General features: G+C 37.4%; 1 long non-coding RNA gene across 1 annotated transcript in view; it reads right to left on the bottom strand.

Moving 5' to 3' along the window:
- Nucleotides 1–25,022, bottom strand: part of LOC123001433 (uncharacterized) — a 124,058-nt gene that overhangs the window by 3,365 nt on the left and 95,671 nt on the right. The window lies entirely within an intron of this gene.

The following is a 25,022-nucleotide window of genomic DNA, read 5'->3' as shown; positions in this document are numbered from 1 at the left end:
AAATCATTAAGGGAAGCTTCCTCCAAGTCAGTGCTGCTGTTTGCCCCTTATCCTCTTGTCACCAGGAGGATTTAACAACTCAGGCAAAGCAATATTATAAGATTTGGGTTCCGTGAGGTAGAGCGAGGGGTGAGCCCTTATGGTTTAAAGTACAAAAAGAAGTAGTGTGAATTCAGGCAAGTTCTAAGGGGGTTTTATAGAACAGTATAATGAAAGTGGAGAATCTGGAAATCGATTCCCTTCAAACAATCCACATGGCATCTCCCACTTTTCTTCTATGATCTATTTTCCAATCGCTTTATTTTCCTCCACAGGCACTTCTTCAGTCATCCCAGAACTCTCGTCCTATCTCAGTATCATCATCCACACAAGCTAACCCTTGACTCAGACTGGACCATAAAAGCTTTTTTGTGGGTTGGATTCATTATTTCCCACAGAGTTCTTACATATGTTCCCTGGACTCTAAACCACCTTCAACTGCATACTATCCTCAGACAGCTTCTGAACGGGAATTTCTCAAAAGTATTCCTTCCTAAATTCAGAGTTCATTTAAAAATATTATCCTTCCAACCTGTATCAATTATTCCTCAAATCTGTGATCTTCTCAAATTCACCAAGACTTGCAAATTCATTCTTCTTCCATCAGATCTTAGAATTCAATTTGAGAGAAAGATACCCAGTCTATGGCAGGATCATAGACTGGACAAATGGCCCATTGTGAAGAACATGCTAGTACTGGAGAATCAAATGTGTAAAGTGCCTCCCACGGGGGGGCTGAGGAACTGTCTCCAGCTCTTCCGGCCCCACCTCCACTTCCTCAACAGTAGGACCCATCCCACCAGTGACCACTAGTGACCAACATTTGTGATTTCATAATATCTTCATACTTTGTGAAAATAAAGGTGAACATATAAAAGAAAGAAAATGAAAAGTGGTAAGGGGCTGGGAGGTGGGGGAAAGGAGGAGGAGAGAGAGAAACAGAAGATTCTGAACCTGAAATAAAGAATGGTCAAATAAGTCACAGAGTGAACCAAAGGCCTCAGTTCTGTGTATCCTAATCATCATTTCCACGTAACAACGACGCTGTCCAAAGGTAACTTATTCTTGCAAGTCCTTGTCTTTCTGCTTCAGCCCAACGGATACAGCTATGAAAATGGGGTTTAGGTCAGGTGCCTTACGGCCAATCCTCCTCTGCCAAATCCCCCAAAGCTATTCTTGCTTCGCAGCCTGAAAACGTCCCCTATGACATCTTCCTTTCTCCCCATAAACTTCTAACTTTATTATCTGTATCTAAATGTACAGTCTCTAATATTCTTTAAATTACTCCTTTCATTTTCTTCAAAGATTTGAAGAAGTCCATTTTATCTCCCCAGTGCCCATGCTCGTTGAATTTTTATACAAATTTGCCTTATGCTTTCCCTGCCTCAGTAAGGACCTATCTTCTGAGCCATTTGTCTCTGTCCATCTCTACTTCCTGCCTGCCTTCCCCATGCTTTACGTCCTTCTACTCTTGATCCGAGGACTGTGTTCCCATATATTTGAGGCTGCCCTGGGAAATGGCGCAATTCTGCACCTCTGGTACTGACCTGGAGGTCCTGCCCTAGTTCCTGGCTCATTTTGATGATATGCTTTCTGTCCATCCCCAGAAAATCCAGGGCCCTAACAAAACTTCTGGCCAGAGAGACACAGGCTCTCTAACTACATCCTTTTGTTATACTGCACCCCTAAACACTAGAATGTAGAATTTTATATGCACCATCACCCAATATTTTATTTTCTTTTGTTTTTCCATCATCAGTTAAGCTAGAGAAGTTACCAATTTCTTTCTCTGATTGCACCTATGCTATCTTGATATTCTTGGCTTTGTTAAATCTTCAAAGCCTATAAATTTGGCCAAAAAGGCTAAAACCTTTCCTCACTTCCATTTGCAATCACTGGGCTTATTCACTAATTTATTTATTTTTTTTTTTAAGATTTTATTTATTTATTTGACAGAGAGAGACAGCCAGCGAGAGAGGGAACACAGCAGGGAGTGGGAGAGGAAGAAGCAGGCTCACAGCGGAGGAGCCTGATGTGGGACTCGATCCCATAACACCGGGATCACGCCCTAAGCTGAAGGCAGATGCTTAACCGCTGTGCCACCCAGGCGTCCCTTATTCACTAATTTATGATTTACCTATCATAGGTTTTTCTCCCACTTCTGTACATTTTTTATTTATTTCCTTCAAAAGTAAAGTCTAAACATTCTGGGAGGAACCACTGCCCTTTTAAAAATATTTTCAACAGAAAATAGGCCTTTGTTATAAATTTGCTCTTTGTTTTTTTAGCAAGTTCTGCATGAACACCAGGTATGCTCTACAGGGGACATGGATGTCAAGGACACAGATTCTCTCACCAGCAGCAGAGTGGGTCGCTTTCCAGTGCCCTATCAGTGTACAAAATCGGCTGTTAATCTTGATATAGGCATGAAAATTCATATCTGCTATCCCTTGTAGTGAAACTCTTTTATGCTACCCATATGTTTTCTATGGAATCCTAGGGTTTAGGAACGGATTTATTTATATTTCTTCACATCTGAGGTCAAAGACCACAGATATTTGTAAACATTGGGATTCTTTACCTTCACTGTCTTTCCTGTTAAATATATCCCTCCCACAACACAAGTAAGCTAAAAAAATTGATGGTACCATTTGATCGAGTGCAAACAATTGGTTTTAGAAAACAGATCCAGGAAGGAAAAGAGGATAGTCCTAGCACAACAAACAGGTTTCTAGTGAACAAGGTCTTAAAAAAATAGGATAATACACGATGCTGTAAGCAATCAAAGGATAAAACATCTCATTCTGTCATAGGTCAGAGAGATGGTTGTAGAAGATATTCTTAGAGAAAATAATCACTTTGGTTAAATCCTGAAAGACAATGTTAGGTAGGTAATTGAGGAAGAAAGGCATTCAAAACAAAGGGCATGTAAAATATAAAAAGACAAATTTGAGTAACCACAGATAAAGCCAGCCCGTGAGTATTGCTTTAGACAAATGCTTGAATATACAGCTGGAAAGGAAGTAAGAGACTAGATTATGAGTTGCTAAGTGACAGAGATGCGCAAAAGATTAGAAAAGTATTTATGTAGTAGACTCAACAAAATTAACAACCTGTTTCTGACTAAAGTGATTATAAATATATCACTGAGCCCAGGAAAGGTTAAATAGTTTTTGGGTTTTTTAAAACTACTTTATTAAAGTATGACTGACATACAAAAAGCTATGCATATTTAATATATACAATTTGAGTTTGGAGGAAGTATACATTCATGAAACCATGACAGCGTAGGCCATAAACATATTGATCATCTCCCAAAGTATCCTCCCACCTTCTCTATTTATTGCTCTATTTGTTCTGCGAAAACATTAAAGTCTACTCTAACCAAATTTTTAAATATACAATATTGTTAACTATAGGCATGATGCTGTACAGTAGATCTTTAAGACTTCTTCATCTTGTAGAACTGAAACTTTGTACCTCCCGACTAGTAACTCCTCATTTTCCTCTTCCCCCTGCTCCGGGCAACCACCATTATACTCCCTGCTTCTGTAAGTGTGACTATTTTAGATTGCTCATATAAGTGGTATCATTGGTGCAGCTACTAGGGAAAACAGTATGGCAGTTCCTTAAAAAACTAAAAATAGAAATGCTGTATGAACCAACAACTCCATTTCTGGGTATAAAGCCAAAGGAACTGAAATCAGAATCTTGAAGACATATGCGTACTTCCATGTTTATTGCAGAATTATAATAGTCAAGATGTGGAGACTATCCAAGTGTCCAATGAATGGATAAAGAAATTTGGTATACATATATAAGTAACTATTATTCAGCCTTTAAAAAGAAGGAAATCCTGCCATATGTGACAACACGGATGGACCTGGAGAACATGATGCTAAGTGAAATGAGCCAAACACAGAACAAATTTGTGTACGGCTTTTAAAAATGTAAATATCAGAGCTGAAATCTGAAGGTAGAGCTGATTTATTTATGTTTATTTATTTTTATGTATGTATGTGTGAGAGACAGAGAGAAAGAAAGAGAGCGAGCAAGCATGGGGAGGGAGAGGGACTTTCTCAAGAGAAAAAGTAAAGACAGAAAGAAATATGGGAGGTGGGAGTGAAATACTTAAAAAAAAACAAAACTGAAGAAATCTGCCAGCCATTTCCTTTCAGGAGCTAGGACTTGGAATCAGTGTGAGATGGGAGCTATGAATCCATTTTTCTTTCCACTGGGTCTCAGTGTCCTTACTTCAATTTCACTGTGGGTACTTAGCTCCTCTGAGTGTGATTTTAATGTCTTGCGTGTATTTTTCATACTTCATGGTTCTTAAATCCAAGTCAACTGCTTCTTTTGGTGCTTCTGAAATAAAACAGGAATCTTCTCCAACACTGGACAAAAACCTGTCTGTCCTAGATTTACTGAAAGTGGCACTCTCCTCTTCTACTTAGGTAAGAACCCTAACTGATGTGAGTCAGATATCGTAAGGTCAAGAGGGCCACTGCAAGTAGTAGGATCATTACTGCTAAATTCTTTGCGCATCACTCTATGATAGCCACGATGCTAAGTGCTTTACTTACATTATCCCATTTAAATTTCACAGCCATCCTAGGAGGTGCTAGTATTACCCAATCTTACAGATAAAGTTACCAGCTAGAAACTGAAGAATCTGAGGTTCAGAGATATTAAACAACTAGTTCAAGTTTATTTAACTAAGTAGTCAGCTCTTAACAAGCATATAATTAATTTTCTCAAATAGTTAATAAGAAATGTTGAAGTAAGAAAGCAATCATTGACTGGCTTTCAGATAGCATTAGTTTATGCTATTGTAACTTAGTTGTAGTTAACCTTAAAGCAATTAGGGGGATACTAGTTGATTTTATGTTATTCCAAAACTAGGGAACCAAAGGGAGAAATATCTACTGATGTTACTGTTATCATTACCTTAAACCTAGTATTTCATGGGCTCTTATACAATAATATCCTTAACCTGTCCAACATTACAAAATACCAATTTTGGAGGACAAGAAGATAGACGTGCAAAAATAGGCATTAGAAAGACAGAAAACTTGTGTGTGAGTGTGTGTCTGCACATCTATGTGTTAACTGTGTTGCCATTTAAAATATTTTTAGGTGATTGCTAAAGACTATTTTCCATGATAAGACAAAATTTTACATGAAGTTCAACATAAAAAAGGACATTTTTTTCCTAGGTTATTTCTACAATAGCCAACATATTGACCAATTTTTGGCAGTTTTTTTTTTTTTTTCTTTTAGGTGCCTCAAATGGCACAATCAATCAAATCAACTATACAACGATCCAGAATAGCCATTAAGAAACAACTTTGAGGTGAAAAGCTTTGACCTTTATAAAACTTTAAAGATTGGCCTCCCCAAGGATCAATTCCTGACCCCAGACTTTACCTTTGGAAGCTGACACCCTGAGGCACTCTATCAATGTAAAATCTCATTGAAGTCTTTCACTTTCATAAGAGTTGTATGCAACTCCGTTTATCATTTTCTTTCAGAGGAAAAATACCTCACTCCAAATACCCTTGAAATCTATAAGAATTTCATGATAGCTCCTTTTTCTTTCTTTTTTCTTTTGGGTAAAACCATACACATCTATAGATTTCTTAACATAAAGAGCTACATGGCAGTTCTCCCTTAGCTGATATATTTCATATATATAATTCTTATTTCAGGCAAAAAGAAATATATTAGAATTGAAGAGTAACATTAGGCCACAAACAAATGTGTAATACGTATGTGTAACTGGAACAGCCTGGTTACTTGGTCTTCTCTGGAAGCATAGTAAATACATGATGTCTGCTATATTAAGGGCAGCATTCTACATGCTATGGGTAAGAATACTAGCAGATGATTTTGGTTACAAAGAACAGAAATTGATTCTGCCAGTGGAAATGTATTGAAAAGACCCTCGTAGAATAAAGAATTCAGAGAAAATCTAGACAATCAGGTTGTGTCAGGATCCCAACAGAGTTAGTCACAATCAGTCTGCTGGCAAGGAGCACTCCCACGGTGCCGCCACTGCGGTCACCATCCCACCGGTCAGCTCCTGACAACACCAGATACTACAGATTCCCAGTACTCTTAATTGCACACGTGGATTCTCTACTCAGCAACAGCCACAGTTAAAATCACAATCTGATCCTGGCCCTTTGTTCCTCCTCCTCCAGAATCAAAGAACAGGATATATGCATCTCATTTACCATATTTGGATCACGCACCAGGTGCTAAATGAAAGAGGGAGGAAAGGAAATGCACAGGATATCCCCTTGTACCCGACAATGGAAGGGGATACCAAGGTTATTAGGGTTTATGAAACCCAAAATTGAGATTAGTTTGTAGTAAAGATACATCCTATAGTGCTATTTCCCAAATAAAGTGAAGAAGAGAAGTGCATACGTCAAAAACATTTCCACAGGGTCCCAGACAAAGAATTCTATTTGAGGTAGGAGATGATAAAAGGATAGGTTAGATGCTATTACATAGAAAGTTTGTAGTAAATTCAAACATTAAACTTAAAAATACCAGTTTTAAATGTTTTCAGGAAATAGAGGACGCTTTTCAACCTGTTCTATCAGGCCAGTATAAGACTCTAACCAAAATATTATAAAGACATTAGAAGAAAAAATTAGAGACTAATATCCCTTTTGAGTATAATCATAAAAATAATTAATAAGACATTAACGAATTTAACCAAATAATATATAAAATATATTACATCATGACCAGTTGTATCTCATCTCAGGAATACAAAGTTAGTTTAACATATGAAAAGCAAACGGAATAATTGATGGCATTAGCTGAGTAAAAAAAAATAAAATACATACTCACTTCAACAGATACATAAAAAGCACTTGATAAATGCAATGCTCATTCATGGTTTTAAAGAAATATTCTCAGCACACTAAGATATAAGACAACCTCCTCAATCGGGTAAGTGTCAGCAACGAAACACCACCAAGTAATATGCACTTAGTGCTGAAACACTGACTATTTCCCAAAGGTCAAAAACAAGTCAAGGTATCAGTTACTTAATTCTACTTAACTTTGTACTAGAAGGTAATTAAAGGCATAGAGATTAGAAAGGAAAAAGTAAACTGTGTCTATTTGCAGAAGACATTGTTATGTAAAAGAAATGCTATTCAATCTATAAAAATTTACTAGAAATAATTAGGTCGACATGCAAAAAAAAAAATCAGTGGTTTTTCTTTCTATATATTAGCTGAAACTAGTAGAAATGAAATAGAAGCAATATCATCTATAAAATTATCAAATAACATCAAATAGCTAGGAATAAATACAAAATCTTAATGAGAGAAATTTTAAAAACTTTAGAAAAAGATCAAACATTTCATGTGTTGGAAGATCAGAGATTATCAAAATATCCATCCTCCCCAAATTTGGTTACACTAGATTCAATGTAGTTCCAGTCAAAATCACATCAGAATATTTTACAGAAATTGACAAGCTGATATTCAATTTTATATAGGAATACAAAAATCCCAAGTAGCCAAAGTAACTTGATAAACAAGAGCTATGATAGAAAACTTCAACCACCTGATTTCAAGACCTACTATAAAACTACAGTAATCGAAACAGTGTGTTATTAGTCTAAAAACAGATAAATTCAACTCATGAGTGGTCAGATAGTCACATACACATGTGTAACTGATTTTTAAGTAATGTGACAAGTTAATTCTGTGGGTAAAAGAAACCATTTTGGCAGTACAAAAAACAGATATTTACGTGGGGAAGAAAAAGAACGTCAACCAGTCACTATACACAAATGTTAAGTTGGGATAGATCACAGACCTAAACATTAAATCTGGACTCTAACATTTCCAGAAGACATAAGGCAATATATTTAGAATACTGAGGTTAAATCATCCTCAGTGAGTTAAGAATTTATTATGAGCATCAGGAGAGATCTGAAAGGTATATACTTATGGGATATAGTTCCATATATCCATAAATGATACATATTTACCTATTATGTTGACCATTATTAAGTACCTCACTATGTGCTATTTGTGTGGAATACAGCAGTGAAGAATGCAGACAAGATTCCTGCTCTCATTGAACAGGAAGGAAGGAAGGAAGGAAAGGGGGAGGAGGGAGGGAGGAGAGAGAGAAAGAAATTAGGAAGAATTACAGATAAAGAGGCCTCAATTTTAATAAACATTTTTTAAAGTTATGATGACTCTCCCTAGACACAGTATAGGAGCTGGAATGAAAAAGGAAAGATCATGACAGGATAGTGACATCACCAGAACAGAGGTATAGAAGACCCCAGTCTGTCTCCCCCAGAGATCAACAATTAGATAGCTATCCACAAACAAAAACAGCTCTGGGAGAGTTCCGAAGTACAGAAGAAATGTCAACAAATGGAACAAAAAATCTGAGAATAACTGTAAAAAAGGGAAACAGCTTCATTTTACCTATCATTCCATCCCCCAAGCCAGCATTGCACTGTGCCAAAGGGAACTCCCCAACTAGAAAGACGTCCCTTTGCTGGGAAAGAGCAGAGTGAGCAACCAGCTTCCCCAGCCTTTTGGGGGATCACGCAAGAGTCCCACTTCAGTTTTACCTTGACCAGCAAAACCAAGACATACAGATGCCAGGGAAAAGCACGGGCTACCCATGGCATCCATGCAGCAGGAGCCACCGCAATTCACAGTAACCTGCTCTGCAGACAAATACAGAAACTTTCGCTACTGCAGCAGCCACTGGCCGAAAACTTAAGGATATAATAGGAAAACATGTTTGTGACCTTGCGGGCTTCAGTGTAAATGTCAAGAGTCAAGCGGCCGGGATTGCCCGGCCTGCCCACCAGTTGGGAACGCCCAACTGTTTTGGGGCAGAACACTGCTGAAACCTGATTGCTCTTGACAATAGCCCGCAGGGTCCCTACAAACATGTTTGAGAATAGGCCCCACTTGCTAAACATTACATCACCTGATCCCCTGACCTTCCCCGTGATGGTGATGCACTACTATTCACTAGAATGTAATAGGATCACTCCCTTGATTGATTGTGATTGTGATTGCTTTTGATTGTTGCCAATAAATACGCGAGGTTGCAGCTGTTTGGGGCGATCACTCATGGCGATCATCCCCTGCACCCACGCTCTTCTTCGCAAGCTAACCTGTCCGTGCCTCATCCTTCTCCCCAGTCCACGAATCAACAGTGCTGTGCTGCGGCGCTGCGGACGGTGCCGCAGCACACTACTGAATAAACCAAAGGTCAGCACAACTTGTACGAATTCTGCAGATTTCATCAGCTCTCACCCCACAGGTATTCAGGTTCACTGATGCCAACCACTGAGTCCTCCCAGCTCCTTACCCCCACGAACTACCAGAGCCCCTGAAATGCACTTGTAGCCAGCCTAGGTCTTCACAGCTGCACAGTGCAAGATGACACAACTGATCCCCTTAGGTCAACCCCAACTCAGTGCATCTGCTTGAGGCTAGCCCCTCCAGGTGTGTAACTGCCCATCACCAGTCTGATGCCTCTCACTGGCCTCCGATGGTGTGTATATGCCTGGAGGAGACTGTGCAGCCATCAGAGCGCATGCTGACAGTCAGGGCCCCCACAGCTGCTTGTGGGATCAAATCAGGCCCTGTCTCCTGTCACTGGCCTGTACCACTGCACTCACACGCAGCTAGCTCCTCTAGCTGTGCACCTGCATGCTTCTGTGGCTGCCAGCGTACTTGTAGTTGGCTCTAGCCCTTGTCATCTGCCTGACCCCACCACAATGTGTGTGTCTGTAATTGGCCCCTGGCTTCCACAGCTGAGCATGCGCACATGAATGACTCTGGCAACTAATGTTTCCTGCCCTTGTCCCTAGCCAGTGCCCCTGCCGAGGAACCCAGCATCTCTTGCATCCAATGTGGACACCCACAGCGCTCTCTGAGGAACACACAGTGGCCGATGCTATGAACTCCAGGAACCTGAAGCAAATAATGCTTCCCTGGACCTGTTGCCACCACATGTCCATGCACTTGGCACCCTGCACCACTAGACACCACAATAAAAGAAAACTATGGTTCAATATCCCTTATGACTATAAATGGTAAAAACTCTCAACAAAATAATAGCAAACTGAATTCAATAACCTACTGATAAGATTATATTTTTGGAATTTTTTCCTAGGATGCAAGGATGGTTCAACACATGCCAATTGAATATGACATGGCATTATATAACCAAAGGCAAAAATCATGTGATAAACTCAATAAATGCAGAAAAAGCATTTAACAAAATTCAACATCTTTCATAAGAATTCTCAACAAATTAGGTATAGAAGGAATCGATATCAACATAATAAAGGCCATAAATGACTAGCCCATAGCTAACATCATATTCAATGGTAAAAAGTTGAAAGCTTTTCCTTTAAAATTAGGAAAATGACAGGTGTGCCCACTCTTACCATTCTTATCCAACATAATACTGGGAGTTATAGATATCACCATCAAGCAAGAAAAAGAAATAAAAGGCATCTACATTGGAAGAAGTAAAATTGTCTTTTTAAAGAATATATAAACTTATACATAGAAATTATTAAAGATTTCACTAAAAATGTAAGAATTAATAAACTAATTCAGTAAACTTGCAGGATACAAAATAGACAAAATTACTTGTGTTTCTATACAGTGACACACATCTGAAAAAGAAATAAAGAAAACATCCCCATTTACAATGGCATCAAAAATAATAGTTAGAAATAAACTTAACCAAGGAGATGAAACATCTGTACAATGAAAACTACATAACTTTGATGAAAGAAATTGAAGATGACATAAATAAATTCCAAGATTTCCATGTTCATGGATAAGAAGAATTAATCTTTTTCAAATGGGCTTTAGTACCCAAAGTGACCCACAGATTCAATGTAGTGGCATTCCAGTGGCATTTTTCACAGAATTAGAAAAAACAAAAAAACAAAAAAACCCTAAAACTGGTATGTAACTGCAAAGACCCTGGTTAGCCAAAGCAATCATAAGGAGAAACAATGGTGGAGGTATCACACTCCCTAATTTCAAGCTATACTACAGAGTTATGCCAGTACCGTACAAAATAATATGGTACTGGCATAAAAAGAAGACCGGTGGGGCGCCTGGGTGGCACAGCGGTTAAGCATCTGCCTTCGGCTCAGGGCGTGATCCTGGAGTTCTGGGATCGAGCCCCACATCAGGCTCCTCCACCGGGAGCCTGCTTCTTCCTCTCCCACTCCCCCTGCTTGTGTTCCCTCTCTCGCTGGCTGTCTCTCTCTCTGTCAAATAAATAAATAAAATAAAATCTTTAATTAAAAAAAAAAAAGAAGACCGGCAAATGGAAGAGAATCAATAGCTCAGAAATAAACTGTCACATATATGAGCAACATGTTTTCTAGATTGTCCTAAAAACCACTGTTTGTGTACCAATTTATCAAATATTTTTAAATTATAAATAAAAGGTGCCAATTTTTTTTTCATTTAATGTACATGTATGATTTTGTTTTATTTATATTACGGATGTGTGAGTGAACCGCTGAACCCTTAAAATAATTATGGCAACAAAGCACTAAATAAAATGAACTCCATTTATGACTGTAAGAAACAGGATTGTAATTTCACAACTTTTACTTAAAAAAATACATTTTTACTATGATTCTGAGGTATCAAAACTCCCTAAAGTTATCTTTCTTTCCCAAAGTAGCTGATTCAGTGTATGACTTTGTATTCAATGTCATCTTTGTTAAACAGATAAACACAATGCAGCCAGCTCTTTCATCTCTGACATTTTACACTGTATCAGTTGCCGCTAAAGCAAGGTACATCTTCTTTATCATCAAATACAATTAGTCTGACTTTATATCTTTATCTTTCAATTCTTAGCATAAATCTCAGCAAGCTGAATTCCATGTGATTTGGAAAGGAAGTTTATCATCTGCGTTTCAAGTCAAAACACAGTATTTAAAACTGTCATTGTTTCTGTAACAGCATATTTATTGTTCATGGTATTTTTCCCTAACCAGGGCATTGCAGCCCAGAATCATGCCTGTGAATAATGGGTCAAAAGAAACCTCTGCATTCTAAGGGCTTCCAGTTGTGCGAACAAGCCATTTTCCCATAGGGGAGTCCAGAATACCTTATACATGAGCATACTTCACTGGAAGAGGTATGGCTGGTTTTCATCCCCATAGGCAAGCCAGGGGCACTCTGAAGGATCATTAGGAAAAAATCTTGCAACAGATACACTTACAGACACATCCAAAGAGAAGAAAATTCTGCCATTTGCAACAATATGGATAGAACTGGAGAACATTATGCGAAGCGAAATAAGCAAGATGCAGAAAGGCAAATAGTGCATGATCTCTTATATGTGGAATCTCTAACAGTCAAACTGATAGAACCAGAGTAGAATGGTGGTTGCCAGAGTTTAGGGAGGGGGGTGGAAATGGGGTGATATTGGTCAAGGAATACAAATTTTCAGTTACGCAAGATGAGTAACTTCTAGAGATCTAATGTACATGATGGTGATAGTTTAAAATTACTGTATTGTATATCTGAAATTTGTGAAGATCTTAAATTTTAACATACACACAAAATGGTAACTATGTAGAGATGATAGAAATGTTAATTGGCTTGATTGTGGTGATCCTTTCACAATGTATACACGTATCATAATATCAAGTTGTACACCTTACATACAATGTTTGTATGTCAAAGATACATAAATGTTCAAAAATAGCTTTATTGAGATATGTGAACCACCCTGTTTTTACTAGGTTGAAAATATTTTGCATCTCTTGACCATCAGAGCACCTGACTCTGCTGGGGTGTAGAGTAAGATGGACCTAGAATAAGGTGATTCATCCTACATCTCTATGATTTGTCCCAGTTTACAAGAAAGTGATGGGGCAAGTGTCCACCAAGAGGCTACAGGGCCTTCAAAGCCCAGGTCTGGCAGAATGGAACCTCTATGACAGAGGTGGAGATAAATCAAGAAGGTAACATAACCAGGCTACAGCTCCCATTCTTGGAAAATGCACCAAAAAAGAGGGTTCTCAGCGGCACACACCGATGTGCTCAATGAAAGAGGCAACGTTTCCTGTACACTGAGTAGGAATGAGCAAAGGGGCTTTAATAGTTAATGTAACAGGCGAACACAACATTTCCCTTTCAGATACAGAGATAGCATTTCCTCCCTGCAATCTTGGCTGTCACAACTCCGGGAAGATTTCTTTCATGAAGCTACAATTAAGTCAAGCAATTCTGGCAAGATGGCAAGAGAAGAGCTTTAAATCAAAATATACCGTTGAAGTTTCACAAGAACAGGATTGGTAATCATTAAGAACTAATTAATTAATGCAAAATCATGGGACCAAATGGATAAATTATTAAACATCTGTTTATTCAGTGAGAAACAGGAATTCAAAATAGCCCGGCTAAGCACAATTATTAGAAAAAAAAAGTATAGCATCAATGAACTAAAATTCACCAATAAATAAATTTATATTTCCTTTATAATGCTAGCATAACTTGAAAAGACAATGTAGTAAATTAGAAAGAGTATATGATTTGGAATTCAAAACCTAGTTCTGCCACTAATTAGGTATTACTGAATAGTGCACTTAATCTCCCTAAATCTGTTTGTTTATTGAAAAGGATATAAAAAAAACTTACTTCTGTAACTCACAGGATTATTTTGGAGATTAAATTAAGATAATGAACCAAAAAAACACCTTATAAACTGCAATGCAATTTAATATAGCTAACAGTAATAGAGGAGAGATTCAGAAACTACATAATGCGTGTCTGATTCCAGAGCATAAATGTTTCCATTGCTTTGCCACCTTTCACCTGTGTTTCACAATGTTTGAAAAACGTCAGACATATAAAGATCTTAATACGCACTCTGTTACAGGTATACTTAAAGGAGACAAAAACATGGGATAAATCTGCAAGACAAGACCGAATTATGAAAACCAAGATTATCTTAGGTTTGCTCTTCATGTTTATTCATGTATTTTACCCATTTTTAGTCAACATCCGATACATTTCAGTCACTAACCTAGGTGTTCCTAGAATTTAATTGTTAGAGGATGAAGTCAGAGTTGCAGAGAGAAAAGCAAGAGACACACATGTAGATAAAGAAAACATGTATAATATGCACATATAAAACACACATGTTATATATATAGACATGTCTGTGTTCTTCTGAAAGTTTAGGAAGTTTTGAGTTTTCTGAAGAAAAAATAGAAAAAGTATAGAGAATGACAGGTGGTAAGGATGAGTCTGACTCTTTTCAATAACACAGCTAAGAAAATGGCTCTGAGGAAGAGATATGTAAGCACACACCTAAATGAGGTGAAATTCCCTGTGACTAACTGCTCTGAGAGCTTCCCAGTCAGAGGATTACAACAGCAAAGAAACTATCCCTAGGATTCACTGGCAGTGGTTGAGGAATGGGCAGATAAAAGATCGACTCAGGGGGAAAAAAATAAAAATAAAAAAGTCTGAGAAGTAGAGGCCAGATTGTGAAGACCTAAAGTATGCTTGGAAAGTAAAAGATTTTGAAAAAGAACTTTCACTGTTCAAAGATAACTCTGGCAGTTTTATGGAGAAACTGAGTCCAGTGCAATGTTTTAAGCTTATATTGTGCTAGTCTTGAAAGAAAAAGTTGACTGAGGTGATGACGGAAATGGTAGAGATCGAGATGATAAGGAATATTTATAGTTAGGACTCATTTTGTATGTAGATACTACAAGACTTGTGTATGGGTGGTGAAACAGTGAGATAAAGGGTAGCTTCAAGATTGTTGTATTTTAATGAGACCGTTAAGAGAAAGAGGAGATATGGCTATTGTGCTACCCAAGAGCAGAGTGGGTGGGTCTTCCACATGCTCTGTTTGCACCTTATCCTAAATTTGTAAGCTTACCCTAAGTCTTTCTTCCCATTCTCTGTGTATTTTGTATTGACTTAATAAACCAAATATTTAAAGCATTTTAATTTGGTCTTTGAGCATTTCTGTTCTAGGACGTGTAAGATAGCTTGCCTAGTAGTGTACTTGGAAGCTACCATTGCCTCAAGGTTATTTTCCTTATGATAGAATAACAGAGAAATAAGGCAACAGCCAAAGGGATGTGGGCATTTTAAAGAGGATTTTAAGAGGAGAGATAATATAGAATTATTTATTGTTGGTAGTGACCCATTAAGGGGGTAAATTATGATGCAAGTCAGAGAGAAAAACTTATGCCATACATAAATCTACACACAAATATTTACAGCAGCTTTATTCATAATAACCTCAAACTGGAAGCAACCTAAAGGTCTTCAATGAGTGAATGGTTAAACAAACTGTGTTATACCTGTACCTTGGAATATTACTTAGCAAGAAAGGTAACAGATATATGCAACAACTTGTATCGAGGGAATTTTGGTCACTGGAAAAAAAGCCAATCCCAAAAAATAATGTATTATATGATTCAATTTATATAACATTCTGTCATGACAAAATAATAGAAAGGGAAGGTAGATTAGTGTTTTTCAGGGGTTAGGGATGAAGGAAAGCAGACCGGTGTTTCCATAAAAGATAGCATAAGGGATGATGGAATAGTTCTGTGCTTCACTGTGGCTGTGACATGAATATACACATGTGATAAAACTGTGTAGAGCTACATACACACACACACACACACACACACACGAATGAATGTGAAAACTAATGAAATCTAAATAAGATTGATAGATTTTATCAATGTTAATTTCTTGGCTATAATACTGGAATACAGTTATAAATTATCATTGGGGGAAATTGGGTGAAGGGTAAAGGGGATCTTTCTGTATTATTCCTTCCAACCCCTTGTTAATCTACACTTACTTCAAAATGAAATAATTTTTTAAAATATATAGAAATAGAAAATGGGAATAGAATCCTATGTCTATTTGAAAATACTGAGTCAGTAAGTGAAAACCTTTCCACAAAGAAAGCTCAAAACCTGGATGACTTCAGACAATTTTCCGAGCCACTCAAGAAACAAAGAACACCAATTTTAGATCTTCTCCTCCAGATAAAAAAGGAAACCTTTGATGATATGCATGCCAAAGTATTTATTGGTGAAGTGTACTGAAGATTCCAACTTAATTCCAAACACCTCAAATTAAACATGAATTGAGAGATTAAAAGAGATAGCTAATGAAAATAACAATAAAAGACTAATTGTAGAATCTAGATTGTGGGTGCACTTGATCTCACTGTGCAATTCTTTCAAATTCTCTTTGTGCTAAGGACTTTCTTAAGAAAATGTTGAAAAATAGGAAGGCAAAAATTAGAGACCATGAATACAGACACCTGGAAGGGATTTTGCCACAGAGAGGTCTTGAGTAGGTGAGAAAGGAGTGTTTCAAAGACTGGCTTTAGATGATAGCAGTTTACATATGATGCTAGGTGTGAAACAGGGCATAAAAAGTCATCAGTGCAATTTAAAACATGACAAAACAATGAAAAAATCTCATAATTATCTTATTAATGCAGAATATAATTTTATAAAATTGAATGATCTTTCATGATTAACTAGAAATATAAGGGAACTGGCTTAACTACCTCATTTTTAACAAACAGATCTATAGCGTATTGATTGTAACAATCTACTTAATGAGTCTGTTTTTTCCTGAGGTTGGGAACAAGTTAGGGATGATCCATTACCATTTTCTCTATTCATCATCGTACTGGAAGACCTAGCTAGTACATTAGGGTGTATTTTTTTTCTTTAGGATTCAGCCACTTCTTTTTTTAATAAAAGGAAGATAATATCACTATTTAGTTTATTGTAGATGCACTCATATACAAATATATCAGCTTACGCTGTGCAACTTTTAAAATTAAACAAAACCACACTTAATATAATTAGTGTACATTAAAGCAGTATAAAAATACAATCCACATTTACGATATGTAAGACCTTATGTCACATTGCCAGATGCCTAGATCTGGATACACATCATTAGTTTTTTAAGAAATTGAGGCCACATACTAGCCAGCACCAAGGAAAGACTCTAAATAGTTAACAACCTGCCTCATTATTAGAAGCTTAAACCACCCTCCTGATTTCTTCTAGCCTCCCTAGTAAATCAAATGGTCAAAAAGCCAATCAAAAAAGGCAGCTTCACCTCCATGAGGTTTCACAGATTAAAGGCAAGTTAACTCAGAGTGAAATTCTTACATAAGGGTAATATCTACCTTCCCATGGACACGAGCTATGCAACTTTGACATACAGCAATTATAAAGGAGCCTCCAAAAATGTGGGCAGTAATGCTACAGCCTGAATTTCTAACATATATATTCTGTGGATAATTTCAAGGGCTCATTGTCAGTAGGAGATCCTAGCAATTGCTGATTTGTAAAGCACTTATCATATCTTAAAGACATGATAGAAAACAATATAATAGTTTTATGTCATTACTGACATTTAGAGGTAGAAAAGATTCCAGAAATAAGTTACTTTTTTTTTTAATTAAACACATGAAATCTAAGATGGAATGTGCCTCCAGTTCAAGGTCCAGAAACTTAAGGGACAGCAGAGACAGGAGGCAAGAATCAGGTTTTTTTATACGCAATTCAAAGTTCTGCCCTCAAGAAGGCAGTGCCAGGAAACACCATGGAGAAATCCACACGTATGTATACATAACCACCTTAGGAAGAATTTGGCATCTGCTAATGGTAGTTGTTCTGGCTTTATTCATGAGTATTCTGTTCCATAAAATATTGAAGAGGGACCAGGTGCTGCATTCAGATGAAAGATTTGGGCAATACACTGCAGCAGAATATCATCACAGATCATCCAACCTGGAAGGCAATGAGGTAGAGAGCTAGTGCTGTCTTTGAATGAGTGACTGACAGGGTGACGAAGCAAGGTCCTGTGCAATGGCAATTTTCCCTTGAATGCAGCAAACAACGTTTTGACCTCCAATTGAAACACGCTGGAATATATTCACATTATAGCTCTCACTTCATCTTGAAAGTAATTAGTACCCATTCAGTGAATGATTGATAAATTGGCTGAAATATAATTTTGGAATGTCCAGAATCTAAAAAAATGTAACATTATACCATTACACGAAACATTTTTTCCAGTAGGTTTCTAGATCAAAGTGAGCAGGGAACCATTAGGACTTTCACGGGTCCCTGGCACTTCTGCATTTGTAGGCTCCTTCCTCCATAAAAATATTAAAATTAGGTTTTTAAAGCACGTTGGCATAAAACAAATATGTTAATACATAAGACATTTTCTTTCACTAAAGGTTATTTTTCTTAATAAAATTACGTTTAAAACATTTTAGTGAGCCCCTAAAATTGTGGTCAGACTGAGGCACTAGTTGTGCTGTGTTTAACAGGTAAGTTGGCCCTCAGAAGACAGACACCTTTCCCTAAGAGTGGAGGAACTCCCTTGGATTTCACAAATCCGCGAAGTCAGGAATGCCAAACTGTCATCAACCTGTCATCAGTAGGAACATTTGACTTATGTTAAAGGCCATTTTTCATACAAAGAGGGTTCTTAATCACCTTACCAATCCAGAACTTAGCAATGACTGAAGAAAAACAGAGGGCCCAGTTTTGTAGATAGATGTACCTTGGCTAGAAGTGAAACTCTCGTGCATTAACTCTTGGGATAAGGGTTTCACTCTTTTTCTCAGCAAAGTCACACTTTATTTTGGGCAGGAGAGAACAGTTAAAGTTGCAAAACTTAGATTTACAAATAACAAAATCCACAGCACTTTGAAACAAACTTTATGCCAATATATACTTCAAACATTATCATTCCTATAACAGGGCCACTTTATTGTATTGCATGGTACTCACGAAGGTCGGAAAGAAAAATGCTCTGCATGTGAGGATTTAGAAAGAAAGTTAAACTAATTTTGCACCATGAGGCCATCCATCAAGCATGTACTTCTAGCGATTCCTTTGGTCATGTCAAGATCAACTGAACCAGAAATAAGTTGTCAAGAGAATCAAACAAAGGAGAAATACAGAAAAGAATGGTTGTTGGGGTTAACGTAAGAGCATGAAATCAGCCATAATTCCTGGCTTGCTACAATGTAACACAGGCCGCTGAGGGCAGGGGAGGTTTCGGAGAAGGGCGTAGGCCTTTGGAAAGCGAGGCCTACGTGACCACTCTGCCGTTGGAATGCCGCAGGGAGTTGCCTTCCTGAAACTTTCCTAGCCCAAACAGTCACCCTGTGATCTAAGGGTCTTAGGCATTGTCCCTTAGGCTATGTTTAACACGCCCAAATTAGCATATTGTATCTTTCCCATAAACGGATCCTCCCAGTTTCAGTAAGACCCCTTGTCACACATCACAGGCTTGCTGAACGGTGATAAGGATTTGTGATTATCTTGAAGGACCAATAAAAGCAGGAGCAAAGAGGAGCAAAGAGTCTTCGCCTCTAAGCATTGACCCCCTTGCGTTCTCCTCTCCTTCACGGCAGAGTTTGGAGTAATCTTTCATCAGTTGGTACAGGGATGCAGGCCCCTCTGGCAAATGGTGATTTGATTTCTAATTGTTGATGTTTGATATTGGTAATTGAGGGTCCTATTATACGATTTATACTATGTTTTCAGGGTTTTTTTTAAACCTGCAACAACAAAACTTCTAAAATTTTTAAATATCAAAATTCATTGCTTGAGGACCTCAAGATACTAACAGGTATTCATGTGGAAGTATAGCTAAAACTATTCAACCCGCTTTTGTCTTTAGATTTATATATGTTCAAGTATATTCACACAGCTAAAGGGAATATGTCAATGTCCACTTTGATTTTTTTTCTATTTTAAATTATTATCTATATTAAAATATTTTTATAGTTCCTGATCGTACTTTTCGTTGTACAGGGTGGAACGGTGCTGCATAAAATCATCTCTGGAGGTGTTTGGCTTCTGCTCTCATTGTAGTAGCTTCAAATTTCCCCAGTTGTGTGTCTCATAAAAAATTTAAATGGAATCAGGTGCAGTAATAAGTTGAACTTCTGGTTGAATGACACATAGTGATTTAATCCAGAGCCCAATCATATTCAATTCATTAAACTGAAGAATGCTTCTCAATCTTTCAAATAAAGTCCATAATATAAATCCAGAGGATATGTACTCTAAATTCAGATGTTTCTTTGACCTCGTCCAGTTTAAGATTTAATCTTAATCTGGACTGGGTCATATGAGATAATTGCTCATTTTGGCCAGATACTAAGGGGAAATCAATCAGTGGGAAAAGGAAGAAATTCAGTAGGAAACTGTAGAATAGAATAAATAAAAGTGATATATCTCATTGAAGAAACACCAGTTAGTATCTCAAGAATTTGCACTTTGTTTTCCCGTCCTTAGGCCTATGTTACTAATATCACGACTACGTAGCACTATTAAGAAGTCTTTCCACTGTCTATATCCCTCCTTGAAACCTCAGAGGAATTAGGAAATTTATGAACATGGTAGATGCGCCATGTTGGAGAGAGTACCACCAATGTATACATTTCACTAGAATTCAAGGACCAGTCAAAATAATCAGAGAGAGTTTCCTATGGATGGTGCCTATGGAGCAAATCCAGGATATTCTCCCAGAACAAAAATAATAGCGCTAAACTATTTCCATCTTTATTCTGATTTAGCTACAAGTTACTAAAGTACATCTAAAGCTCAGAAGAGTAAGATTCTTAAAGAACTGCTATGTTGTTTGTCGAAGAGAAAGATATCAAACACTAAATTGTTTAGGAGTATACATTACAGAAGAAAGATCAACCTAATGAGTTGTATTTATGGCCTAGAACGTTTATTTCTGATATTTGCAAACAAACAGAGAATAAAGTGCCATGAATAATTAGGGGCACTTTTCATGGACTTCAACTGGATTTGCTTGGTGTGAATCTCGATAGTCTCCTTTCATGGGCCACCAGACTATTCTACCGCTCCCTGAGCAGCTGGATACCCTAGCCTCTCCCTTTGTTAGGCTGAGTAATCATAGAAATATAAAGAGAAATAGGATCATATTCCTGTAATCTATTCTTTTGCACAACATAGGCGATTCTTTCAACAACACATCGGGAAAATGGCAATCCAGCTTTCAGATAACACTTGAGTGATGGGGAGCTCACACCTAACAAGGCAATGGAGTCCATGAATGGATACTTCTAATTTGCCTTGATGTTAGACTGAAGCATGTTTCACGTTAATTCCCTATGTTAAAACTTCAGGAGCTGGACGTAATAACCATTCAAATGCCAAAAAGCAGCTATCAGTTTTCCACATCTGTTTTCTCCTCCGATTCTTTCAGCAACTCTAGATGGGTACTTTCCGGTCTTCCTTCACTATGGTTTCTATTTTCCTCTAAACAAGCTCTCTTTAGTGACCGTTACAAAATACAGCCCCCTGCAGGTACAAAAACATTTCACAGGCTAGTGGGCAGCTAAGTCTTGCACTGTCCAAAGAGAATACGCATCTTAGTGCAGATATTTGGAGCCTAAAAACAAAAAGAAGTGAATTCTCATTTTGTCTCTGCCATTCACATTACATTTGACTGTAGGAAAACTCCACATTATCCCAAGGATGCTAAGGAATTACTAAATTTATGATAAGGTATTACAGTAAATCTTTTTGACATTCAGGGATAAATCATGTCAAACAGTTACAAAGTAATGGTAGTAAGGTAATGATTACTATTCAGCTTTTGAAAAGAGAATTTAAAAACGGTGTGAGCAAGTAGGTATCAGTGCTCCTTTCAAGTACTACAGAAATTGTAGCCAAAGTTTTAGAAGCTCTGCTTTATGAATTCCATGTCTAGGAGCCTAGCATATATTGAGATTCTGAATGATACTTTCATTGATTGCTGCTTTAAATGTTAATTTCACTGGCTCTGCGTTTCACATTTCTACCTCTTTTTGCTACTCCATGGCAAGTAATAACACTGCACTCATTTACAATTTATTGTTAACTTTGTTAAAATTTCATGAAATGACACTATAGTTGGTTAAGCCATGGAGCAAATTAGTTTGGTGGAGTTTCACTTTTTCTGATCACGTGAAATATCTGTGGAAATTCTTTGTGCTAACCAGACTCAATAAGTAAATACAATACATGCTTATGTTGCTTTAACTAATAATATCTGTCCTGTTCAGCAATATCCAAGGACAATTTCATATGAGCTCTCATCTCACTGAAATGGGAAAATACTATGAAAAGCTGACAAAGATTAATACAAAGCATTCCTATTCCACAAATCACACATCCTTTACACTGCAGTTAAAGTATTTCTTTAACTATAAATCTTGTTACAGAAGGCCTTTGTACAAATGTCTACAGAACAAGGTTGAGAGTCATGTCTATGGATATTTCACCTTCAGAGATGAAAAAGAATAGATGACAACCTGTATATGGAAAATTTTAGCAAAATTATTTTTCTCTGGCTAAAGACAAAAGAAATGTAAAAGTCATACTGAATTGTTTTTCACTTTGAACAATTATAGTAAATTTTGTGCTGCACAAGAATGTTTTAAATTTTGATATTAATATCTACTCCAGGCAAAGCAGACCAGATGAATCCCATGCAATCAGCACCTACTTTTCTAAATGAATCTTCAGAGTAAACAAGCCAGTGAGAATTAAGGAACCCCAGGCTTTTCAATACAACAGTCTCATACAAGACAGACCACCACTGGATTTTGCTTGTTTGAAAAGAGGCAGTAAAAATTACACACCATTTAACACATGGTCGTGCACATCTGCATGTTTGGAATCTTCGAAGTAATTCTAATTCTGAAGCAGCAACAAAAATTGGTACCTAGCAAAGCATCAAAGTCCACAGGAGTATTACTAAAATAACATCCATGATTTTGCACATCAATCTAGAGCAAAAATAATTCTATTATCAAGATTTTCTATGTTGAGTCCAGCCTTGGGCCCAGGATAGGAAGACTTTGGGGAATAGGCAAATTATGCTACTATGTACAACTGTGAGACAGGTTTTACTTAAACACCTAATGTTACATGTATTCAATTTCAACCTTCAATTCTTTTATCTGTCTTAGAAGTCACCTGCAATAAATGTCTATGAATAATGCTTCTACAAGAGCTGTCCAAGCCCTAATTCCTGGAACCCGCAGTTAGATTACCTTCTATGACAAAAGGGGTTTTGCAGGTGTGATTAAGTTAACAATCCTGAGATGATGAGATTATCCTGGTCTTTTTAAGTAAAAGAGGGATGAGGGGTCGAAGTCACTGAGACATCTGAAAATGCCACTATCTTTCAAAATGGATGGAAAAATTACTTGCCAAGGAATGCAAGCCATCTCTAGAAGTTGGAAAAAACAAGGGGACAGATTTTTCCTTAGAGTTACCACAAAAATCACATACATATAGCCCTGCAGATATCTTAATCATGGGGAAAAAAAAAAAATCAGTGAAACCCATTTCAGACTTCTGACTTCCACAATTATAAGAAATTTATGTTATTTTAAGCCATTAAGTTTATGATCATTTGTTACACTAGCCATTTAAAACTTAATATAATGGTATGACATCACTGGCAAGATAAAATACAAACTTTAAGTCCTTCTAGGCCCCTATCCTACCAATTTCTTTATTCACATCTCCAAATACCCTCAAATAAGCATTTATTTACTCTCTAATATTAAGCTACTTGAACTTCTCAGTTTTTTAAATTAAACTTTATATTTTGAATTGTGGGTTCATGTAGGGTTATAAATAATACAAAGTGGTTCCTTATAATTCCTTATAATCAATTTCCTCAAAATGTAACATCTTGCATAATTACTATAATATAAAAATAAGATATTGACATTAATACAGTCTGAGGACAAAAACTCCTTTTTGAAGATAGTAGAGCAGAAAGATAGAACTTGGGCAGTTGTAAGCTCGTAAGCTTCTGAACTAAACTACCCTGGAACTACCATCTTACTTCTAGGTTGCTTCTGGAATGAGGTAATAAATGTCCTTATTATTAAAGCCCCTTTTGAATTTTGAGTTTTCTGTTCTTTGCAACCAAAACACCCTAATTGCTTCAAGTTATAGCACTCCTTTAACCTATTGCTCTAGTGCCAATAGGTAAGAGAAAAATGATATTTTGTAAAAACGGTGCTGTTTAGAAATGCTTGTCAGAGATCTCAGCATTACTGAATTTTGGAAGCCACCACTTCATCCTAACAACAAGTAAAATTCTGAACAAACTGGAAAATTAAGAATTCCTCTCAAATCCATAATAGAAGTGAGATCACAGGACAAACTATTGCCCCCAAAATTAGAAAGACCAACAAGTGAAAACAGAGAATCGTAACTTACCAGAGCAGAAACTCGAGCACTGAAACCTGGGCAGGAACCAGCGTCAGGGTAGCAAAACCAGAATTGTATTTGATGAATTGCAGGAGGCTCAGCATGTACAACTCTGAGAGTGAAAAACCAGGGGAATCACTCACAGTGGAGGGAACCCACACTTTTGCGGGGTTTACCTTCTAGACTCGAACTAGGTTCTCACGGTAAACGCTGTAGAAAAAACACCCTCCGGCATACTACAAGGCAAGGGAGGAAACCATTTTGAAATACCTCAGACCATTCTGTTCTTAAGAAGGTCTGCCCCCAGGAGAAACTATTTAAATCAGAAACTAACCTGCAGGTGTCTTATCAGAGCTTAACTGACCCAGGGCAAGGGAAATAAGCAACTTCAGCTGGCTCTCGCCTTCCACGTGGAAAAAGGGAAATACTCCACTCCAGAGCCGTGCCGTTTAGCCTTACACAGGGGAGAAGGAAAATACCTACTCCAGTCCAATATAGCCAGCCTGCCCCCCCCCAAGGTACTGGTGGGGGACTGAAAAGCACTGGTGAAGTTTACAGCCCAAGGGACAGGTTTACTGAAAGACTGAGACCTAGTCATAGGGCTACTGAATGCTCACCTCCCCTGACATCTTAC

The sequence above is a fragment of the Ursus arctos genome, unplaced genomic scaffold, assembly GCF_023065955.2.
Source record: "Ursus arctos isolate Adak ecotype North America unplaced genomic scaffold, UrsArc2.0 scaffold_18, whole genome shotgun sequence".
NCBI lineage: Eukaryota > Metazoa > Chordata > Mammalia > Carnivora > Ursidae > Ursus > Ursus arctos.
The sequence above is the reverse complement of the archived record's forward strand: the minus strand, read 5'-3'. Positions and strand labels throughout refer to the sequence as shown.